The sequence below is a fragment of the Dioscorea cayenensis genome, chromosome 1, assembly GCF_009730915.1.
Source record: "Dioscorea cayenensis subsp. rotundata cultivar TDr96_F1 chromosome 1, TDr96_F1_v2_PseudoChromosome.rev07_lg8_w22 25.fasta, whole genome shotgun sequence".
NCBI classification, from domain to species: Eukaryota; Viridiplantae; Streptophyta; class Magnoliopsida; order Dioscoreales; family Dioscoreaceae; genus Dioscorea; species Dioscorea cayenensis.
Genome location: NC_052471.1, coordinates 14,890,582 through 14,899,433, shown reverse-complemented (window position 1 = coordinate 14,899,433; position 8,852 = coordinate 14,890,582). Strand labels below are relative to the sequence as shown.

General features: G+C 44.8%; 1 non-coding gene across 1 annotated transcript; it reads left to right on the top strand.

Moving 5' to 3' along the window:
* The first annotated feature begins 4,877 nt into the window (after positions 1 to 4,877).
* LOC120267211 lies at positions 4,878 to 4,984 on the top strand. The gene has a single exon (XR_005538420.1). It is a non-coding gene; the product is annotated as a small nucleolar RNA R71 (small nucleolar RNA).
* Positions 4,985 to 8,852: the final 3,868 nt, after the last annotated feature.

The following is an 8,852-nucleotide window of genomic DNA, read 5'->3' as shown; positions in this document are numbered from 1 at the left end:
CTATTTTGGTCCTTCTTTTCATCATTCATTTTTTTTCTTTTTGTTTTTTTTTCAGAATTTAACACAAGAAACAACCATAACTAGCCCTTTTAACATCGAACATGAGTTTCCAATAGAGTTTAAAGAGTGAGTAGTGCACTGAGTGTAAATCGGGTAAAAATTCCTAGAAATTCAAGCAAGAACTAGAGCATGAAAACATTCAGTGTTAAAAATTCTCCTAAACTGAAGAATACGATCATTGCAGCTAAGGTGAACCGCCATTGGCTATGTGAGAATGTATAACAATCAAAACTAATATAAAAGATATGTGCACTAAGAAACTCCCCCCCCCACACTTAAGTTGTACATTGTCCCCAATGTACACATGCAAGCTCACTCATAATGTATATCAATGAAGAATATATGTGGGAGAAGCAATCAAAACAATACTCCCCTAACTCCTAGTGTCGCGTTTTATGGAGCTAAGTCCTTGGGAGTAATGTTCCGACGGGTTGTGAAGCTCACACGGCGAAGCGCCGTGCCCATGACAGAGTCTCAATTCCCATGATGACAAAACCATCTGCACGCATACATGAGGGGTTCAGTGAAGCTCAATAAAACAAAAATAACTCGATTATATATAAAAGATAGACAATGAATACAACTCGAGATGCAAAATGAAAATAAACTCAGAAGGAGAATCCTTTCAGAGTGAACAAGTCTAAAATAAAATGCAAAATAAAGAGAATGCAGAAAAATAAAGTCAAATGTCGGTGTCATGCTCTGCCGGCTCGTCTGCCACTGCTGGTGGTGGGGAAACATAAGGTGGATCCACCGGTGCTGGTATAGGAGATGGGGGTGCTGGAGATACCGAGGAGGGCTGAGGAGTCCTCGGTCACAAGACAAATGAGGAGGTGACGTCTCGCTCTCAGATCTGTTGTAATACGTCGAAACATGCCATGAACTTTGTGTACTGAGTGACCTGCGTAGCCCTAATCTCGGCAATCTCTGCTCGAGCCTCAGCCACCTCTGTCCGTATCACTCCCACCGCACTGTCGAGCCTCTCGAAGCGATCATGGGCTCGAGATGGTGAAAACATACGCACAGGGGCAGCGTCCTCTGCCGCTGAAGGTGCCTCGATCTCCATCGGTGCTGACTAAGGCTGGGGAGCAGGTTAGGAAGCCTTGGCATGATCACCCCCACCCTCGGCTATCTCTGGAACTGGTAGCACCAACGCATAAACCCCTGTCTGAACTCTACGGACAATGCCCATCAATCTTAGTGTCTCTAAACTCAGGGGGGTAGGTATACTCGTCTTCTCAGCCCCACGAATCGAATCCAAGGGACCCATGCCCAGCAATAATCTCGTAATGTAAGGGCCCGAGAAGATCGCTCCCAGTCTAGCATAATGCCCTTAATGTCTGACGTACTCTGCCATGATGTGTCCTAAGTGAATCGGTACACGTTGCACCATCGAGTACAAGTATAGAAGCTCCTGTCGGCTCAGAACGCTAGTGCTATCACCACGGCCATTCACCGATCTGCTCATGAGGGCATGTAAGTATCGGTATATAGGTCGGGAAAGGCACGTGGCCTTGGACACCCACAGCTCGTACTGACCCTGAACACATAGCACCCTGTAAGCTCTCTACGGGGTCAAAGCTCCAGGATAATCAGTCGGTAACTAAGAGTACTCCTCAGTGTCTGTTAATACCTCCTCATACAAGGCAAGCAGAACTGAAAACTAAGTGATGCTCAAGCTATGGTGGTGTGCAAGTGCTCTAAATTGAATGGTGGACAAATTGTCAAAGCTCGCATACGATCTATCAAACTCGAATGATGATAGCACCTCCAATGCAAACTCTCGGATGGCTGGCTCTCTAATCGACAATAATTGCCGCCAACCACCTTGCAACAATCCTACCAACTCGGCACTAGGAGGTCCGGGGTTGATGTGAAAGTGCTCACAGATGAATGGAGGGTGTGAGGGAGAAGACAAACGACTATTCTTTAAAAGAACTCGCGCCTCTTGGCGTTCTGTACATCCACACTGGCGTGCAAAAATTACCCGCGCCCGTGCCCCCCACAGGAGAGCTTCACAGGGGTAGGTGCACGCCCCTGGGTGCTGTCAGGAAAAACTCTCACTGACTCTTGAACGCTCTTGCACGGGCGTGCGGAAATTACCCACGCCCGTCCGCCAGACCTACAGGGGCACCCGCACGCCCCTGTGGCTTCTCTGTACATCCAAGAAAAATCGCTAAGTTTTCCACACGCCCGTGCGGAAATGCCACACGGGCGTGGACATTCACATACCCAACTCACAAGGGCACCCACACGCCCCTGTGTCTTCTCGTGATGAAGAGGGATCCTCTGCAGAGTTTCACACGGGCGTGCGGAAATTTCCCATGGTCATGCACTTGTCACAAGGTCGCCCACAGGGGCGAGTTCACGCCCCTGTGTGCTCTCGAGATAATCGGCCAAACTCTTCAGAAATTCACACGCCCGTGCAGAATTACCCACGGTGTGCGATATTCACATGGTCGTTCATAGGGGCAGTCGCACGCCCTTGTGCCTTCTCTGGATGAGCTCGCGATACAAATCCACGGCCGTGCGGAAATTCCACACGCCCGTGCGTCTTCACTGGATGCCTTAGAAAACCTGCAAGCTCTGCAGAAAGTTTTTGAAAATGTTTACACACTCAGAGCCTGCCCTAGTATGCATGTTTTACCAGCAAAAAACATGGAATAAAGCTCAAATGACATAACTTCGCCAATTCCACATGAAAACACACGATGAATATTCAAAGCCCACAAGAAAATCTCAGCACAAGCATCTAAAAATCAAGACACCAACACGTAACAAATTATTCATGAAAACAAACTAAACTAGAAGATAAGAAACAATAAACACTTGGGTTGCCACCCAAGAAGCGCTTGTTTAACGTCACTAAGCTTGACGTACCTTATCTTACCTCACGGGGGTTCATAGATGAAGGTTGCCCTCTTACCCATGACTTGAAAGCATGATGTGCAAAGTGTCTTGAGGATAGAGGTTGAATTATTGGGCTTCGGACCACCTAGCGATGGTTCATCCAACTCCTTCAGTTTACGGACGTCTCCAACAGTCTTGGAGTGTTTCCGGTGGCGTCTCCTAGCCCTCTTCATTTTCCGGAGCACCTTCTTCAAGATTCCCGGGGTAGATGGTACTTCTTCTGTCGAACCAAGCATCATTACTTCTTCATAATCCTCCTCTTGGTCGAACAAACCCTCGTATAAGTCCGGATTAAACATTTCCTGCATGTATTCATCAACAATCTCATCAGTAGTTTCTAGAAAGTATAAAGTACAATCGAAATCAAGAGAATGTTGCATGGCTTCAGCAAAGCGGTATATGAGCTTGTCATCTCCAACCCTCAAAGTTAGCTCTCCGCCATCCATGTCAATCAATGCCTTGGAAGTCCGCAAGAATGGACTCCCAAGTATCAAAGGTACATCCGCATCCACATCGACGTCTAGCACTACAAAGTCAACCGGAAAAATGTACTTGTCAACCTTGACAAGCACGTCTTCAATGATGCATCTCGGATGTCACACTGTTTGGTCCGCTAGTTGCAAAGTCATCCGAGTAGGCCTAGGCTCGCCCAAGCCTAGCCTTTGAAAGAAGGTGTATGGCATAATGTTGATACTGGCCCCTGAGTCTGCCAATGCCATTTCCTCACCTAGATTGCCAATATTACACGGAATGATGAAGCTTCCCGGGTCTTTCTTCTTGTTCGGCATGTTCTTTTGCAATACCGCCGAGCATGAAGCATCTAAAATCACTGAAGCACTTTCCTCGAACTTCCTCTTCTTAGTCAACAAGTCTTTCAAGAACTTCGCATACTTAGGCATTTGGGCCAATGCCTCAACAAAAGGGATATTGATGTGGAGTTGCTTGAACAAACTCAGGAACTTATTGTACTGTTTATCCCCTTGGTCATTTTTCAATCTAGAGGGATAAGGGATTATTGGCTTAAAAGATGGGGGTGCCACCTCTTTCTCTTTGCTTGTTCCCTCTTCTACCTCTATAACCTCGGGTGCGTGTTCCTTTGGCTTCTCACTCAGAAGCCTACCTTCAACCTCACGACCACTCCTCAAAGTGATCGGCTTCACGTGCTCTCAAGGGTTGGTCTCTGTATTGCTCGACAAGCTTCCATGTCGCCTTTCAGAGAGAGACTTCGCAATATGCCCCACCTGATTTTCAAGGTTATGCAAAGAGGCGGTGTGGTGCGAAGTGTAGCCTCGACTGATTCAAACCTTGTATTTGCAGATTGCACAAATCTAGTCAAGTGCTTCTCTAAGTCATTCATTCGGGTTTCCAAACCTGAGACTTTGTTTTCCACCTGAGGGGCTTGTTGTTGTTGGAAACACGGTGGTCCCATGACCTTTTGTGGACCCTGATTACTCCATGAGAAATTGGGATGATTCTTCCAACCCGGATTATAGGTATTGCTATATGGGTTTCCTTGAGGTCTCATGCCATTACCTACAAAATCAACGTTCTCCACCGAAGAAACATCACCGATAGAGATCGGGCAATCAGAGAGAGCATGTCCTCCACCACACCCGGTGCAATTAATCACGGCCGCCACTCTATTTGAAGTTAGAAGATCTAACTTCTTACTCAAATTTTCCACTTGAGCCGCCAATGAAGTTACCGTATCTATTTTATGGAGACCGGCCACCTTTTTCTTCTCCCTAGCATTCCATTGGTAGCTGTTTAGCCCCATTTCCTCAATTAATTGACGAGCCTCATCTGAGATCTTGCTACCTAAGGTACCTCCTACTGTCGCATCCAAGAGTTACCTTGTACTCAGATTTAAACCGTTGTAAAAGGTCTGAACAATCATCCACTCCGGGAATTCGTGTTGCGGTCACTTTCTCATGAGCTCCTTGAACCTTTCCCATGTCTCGAATAGAGACTCCAATTCCAACTGAACAAAGGATGAGATCTCATTCCTAAGCTTTGCATATTTTCCGGGAGGGAAATAATGGGCAAGAAAAGCTTCTACCATCTCCTAACATGTGGTGATCGATGCTCTAGGTAATGAGTGTAGACACAACTTCGCTCTCTCCTTTAGGGAAAATGGGAAGGCTCTCAACTTGATGGCATCATCTGTCACTCTGTTTATCTTCAGCATATCACTCATCTCAAGAAAACTCTCTATATGACTGTTTGGATCCTCATCAACTAAACTGTTGAACTGTGAGGATTGCTGCAACATGTGGATGAATGCCGGCTTCAGCTCAAATTTCTGAGTTGTAATCGGGGGACGCACAATGATCGATTGTGTCCCCAACACTGAAAGTCTGGCATAATCAGATAATGTTCGCTGTTGCTCATTCTATTCTGCCATGTTTTCAGATCTTTCCACTTCCAAATCAACTAAATTAGACTGTTCTTACACAGCCTCTTTCCCTTTTCTTCTAAGTCTACGTTCAAGCTCAGGATCTCCTTCAATCAATATCGAGGCATTCCCTCAGGTCATAACCTGGAGCTGCACCCAAAAAGAAAGAAAAAGAAATCAGAATGATGATAGAATAAGAAGATATGAAATAGAATGTATGGTGAAATAGCTAAGAAAACAAAGTGCAAAGTATCTCTAAACGCCTAGTCCCCAGCAACGACGCCAAAAACTTGACAAGTTCCCTTGCGTATATCCCGCAAGTGCACGGGTTTGTCGATGTAATAATCCCGGATGAGCGGGTATCGAATCCACAGGGAGTAGGAAATAAAAGCACTTAATCCGCTTCTTAGCTATGTGAAAGATCAGTAGTGATAAGTGTGACAATGATTCAATTCTCAAAAGTAAAAACAACGAGTAAGAAAGCACGAGTAAAGGAAGAGGTAAGGCAATCGATAAAGATGGGGTACTCGGATAATGCTCCACCTAGGACAATCATTTCAAATGCAAGAACCCTCTATTATGCTTCCTAATCGATGCAATGGTGAGTCGTGGAAATCCTTAAATACATAGTCCCAAACTTAAGATCAACTATGCCTAACTCTATACATGTCACGGAGGAGAGATTATATAACCTCTCAATCTCGCACTCGAATAGAGTTGCAATGAGCTCTAGGGATTCCAAGTGATAAATCTCTTCCTAATTATAGACCTAACCCTTTCGTCCAGGTGGAAGGTCCCTAACTACAATTAAGCCCTAGATACTAAGATCACCTCAACGCTTCACTCCGTTGCACGCGCAACTAAGGCCCAGCGGAGGGTCATCCCTTAGACTATTCACTCTATTATGGCCACAAAGAACTTGAGGAACGGAGGTAGAATCTATCACGTCAGATGGGAAAGGGGACGCTCCTATACCTCTCGACTCACCCTCTCAACCGTCTCCAACCTAGCTTTGTCTAACGCTCGTGGTGTGTCACTCACTCACAAGGTTACCAACAAGAACTCTCAACCCTAGTGTCACTCTAGGGGAAATGTTCATACAATCAAGCATTCAAGGTTGGAACTCACAACAAACATCAATTAATTGAAAGCATAATAATGAGATTCAATGAAACAAATACATCCTAGGGTTCAAAAATACCCAAGTACCCACTAGGAGTTTAGCTCTCCATAGAGCTAAGTACAATCAAAGAAATAGAATGTAAAAGTAATGAATCCATAGAGAAATCCCCTCGATAGTCGTGTCGATGGTCTTGTGGAAAGTCCTCTACTCGTCGTCCAAGGATTCCCTCCTCCGTTATAGGATACGCCTCGACGGAAGCTTCCTTACCAATCTTCTTCCTATGGAATTATGATGTTGGAGCCGTAGAACCTCTCTAAAACCTTAGCCAATACCTCTCAAAACCCTAGCCGAAACCCTCTCTCAAGTTGGGGAAAAGATGGAGAAAAGAATGCTAAAATCGGTGCTGAATCGGCTTTAAATAGGGCTAGAATCGGGCGACCACACAGGCCTGTGGATTTTACACACGCCCGTGTGGATTCTCTGAATTCCTGTTTTCTCGGTCGACTATGAATAGTGCTGCTACAGTACTTTCGCTACATCATTCCGCTATAGTACCTGGCCTAAAATACTTCCCGAGTCCATACTTTCATCGAGCTGACGCAAACTGGCACACGTTCACATCGTGGATCACTTTGCTTCTTTAATGATGGACAAGTTTGTGGAAATCTGGTTCTATGTGCATAAGTTAGAATGCTTGAGTGTGACTGCCCTTGTGCTCCTCCAAATGGTTGTGCTAACTCAAATACGAGGAGGTTGGCACACACTTTAGCATCTCACACCAGACCTATGTCTTTGCGTTTGAACTTTAGCAAGATTTCCTCCAAAATCGGTGCATTATGATCCACATTGGCTTCTTTCCTTCATACTCGGCCTCACAACCCTACCTGCATAAAAGTAACATAAAAACACACATATTAGTGTAAAAACCTGAGAAAAGTAATGCTCAACATAAGGAAAGAATGCTTCGCATTCATATCACACAAGCACTTATTAGTGTGCCCTGACATGTGGCCTCAAGAGAAGAGTGTTTGCACCACATTTTGTGAAAGTACTATAGTAAAAAATGCAAAAATTTCACTGTGGCATTACTGTAGCAAAAATATTGTCCGCGCTCCCGCATAGAAATTCCTGCAGCCCACGCAGGCGCTTGGAAAATCCATATGGATGCGTGGGGGCACGTGACTGGCGTGGTTTTGGGTTATAAATAGGTTGTTTACCCTATTCTTTGACATCTTTTGTACGGCTCTTGAGGACTGAGATGGCTAGGGTTTGGAGAGGAGGTCTTTGCCGATTTGAGGGTGTTCTTCACCAACTTTGATAGTTTCCTTCGCCATCATAGCACTTACAAAGCCATCGGTGACCTAGCTTCGGAGAAGAATCCTTCAAGATGTTGAACTACCCACCAAGACCAATCATCACGAATTTAAGGGGGTTTTCTCTATGATTTTGGTTGCTTTTCATTGTATTAATCATTGTCTTGTAACTTGCCCCATAGAGGGCTAAACCATAGTAGGTACTTGGGCGTGTGAACCCTAAGATCTATTCTTTTGTATTGATTTGCTTTATGTTTCTAGTTAATCCTAGTTGATTTGAGTTTTAATCTTGTGTTCCCATTGCTTGCATGTTTTATTGATCCTTGTGGTTGATTGTATATACATGATTTGTTACTTTGATGAGAGAGAGGTCTCCATTAGAGTTAGAACTTCAAGATTAAAGAGGATTGAGAGGGTGAGTCATGAGATAGTGGAGTGTCCCCTTTCCCTTGCGATTGAGTGTTTCCAATCTCCGTATTTCCTAGACACTATGCAACCATATTTGGTGTGAGGCGTAAGACTGAGAGATTTCTCCACTGGGACTGATAAGTGCTTGTGCGATAAGAATACAAAGCGTTCTTTCCTTATGATGAGCATTACTTTTGTCATATTTTAGCTCTAATACGTGTGTATTTATGTACTTTTATGCAGGTTGGGTTGTGAGGCCGATTATTTGTGAAAGAAGCCATTGTAGATCGTTTTACACATTATTTGGAGGAGATCTTGAGAAGGCTCAAACACGGAGACATGAGTCGGGTTTAGAATGCTAGAATGTGTGCCAACCTCCTTGTATTCGAGCTAAGGCAATGATTCAGAGGGGCACGAAGGCAGTTACATCCTAGTATTCCGGCTTGTGCATATTTAGCAAGATCTCCACCAACGTGACCATTTATTGAAGAACCAAGACGATCTACGACGTAAACGTGTGCATGTTAACGTTACCTCAATGAAAGCATGGATTCGGGAGTATTTCGGGCCGTACTTTAGCAGGCAATGTAGCAAATCACTGTAGTAGGTACTGTTCACAGCCGGCCGAAGAAGGAGCAAAATA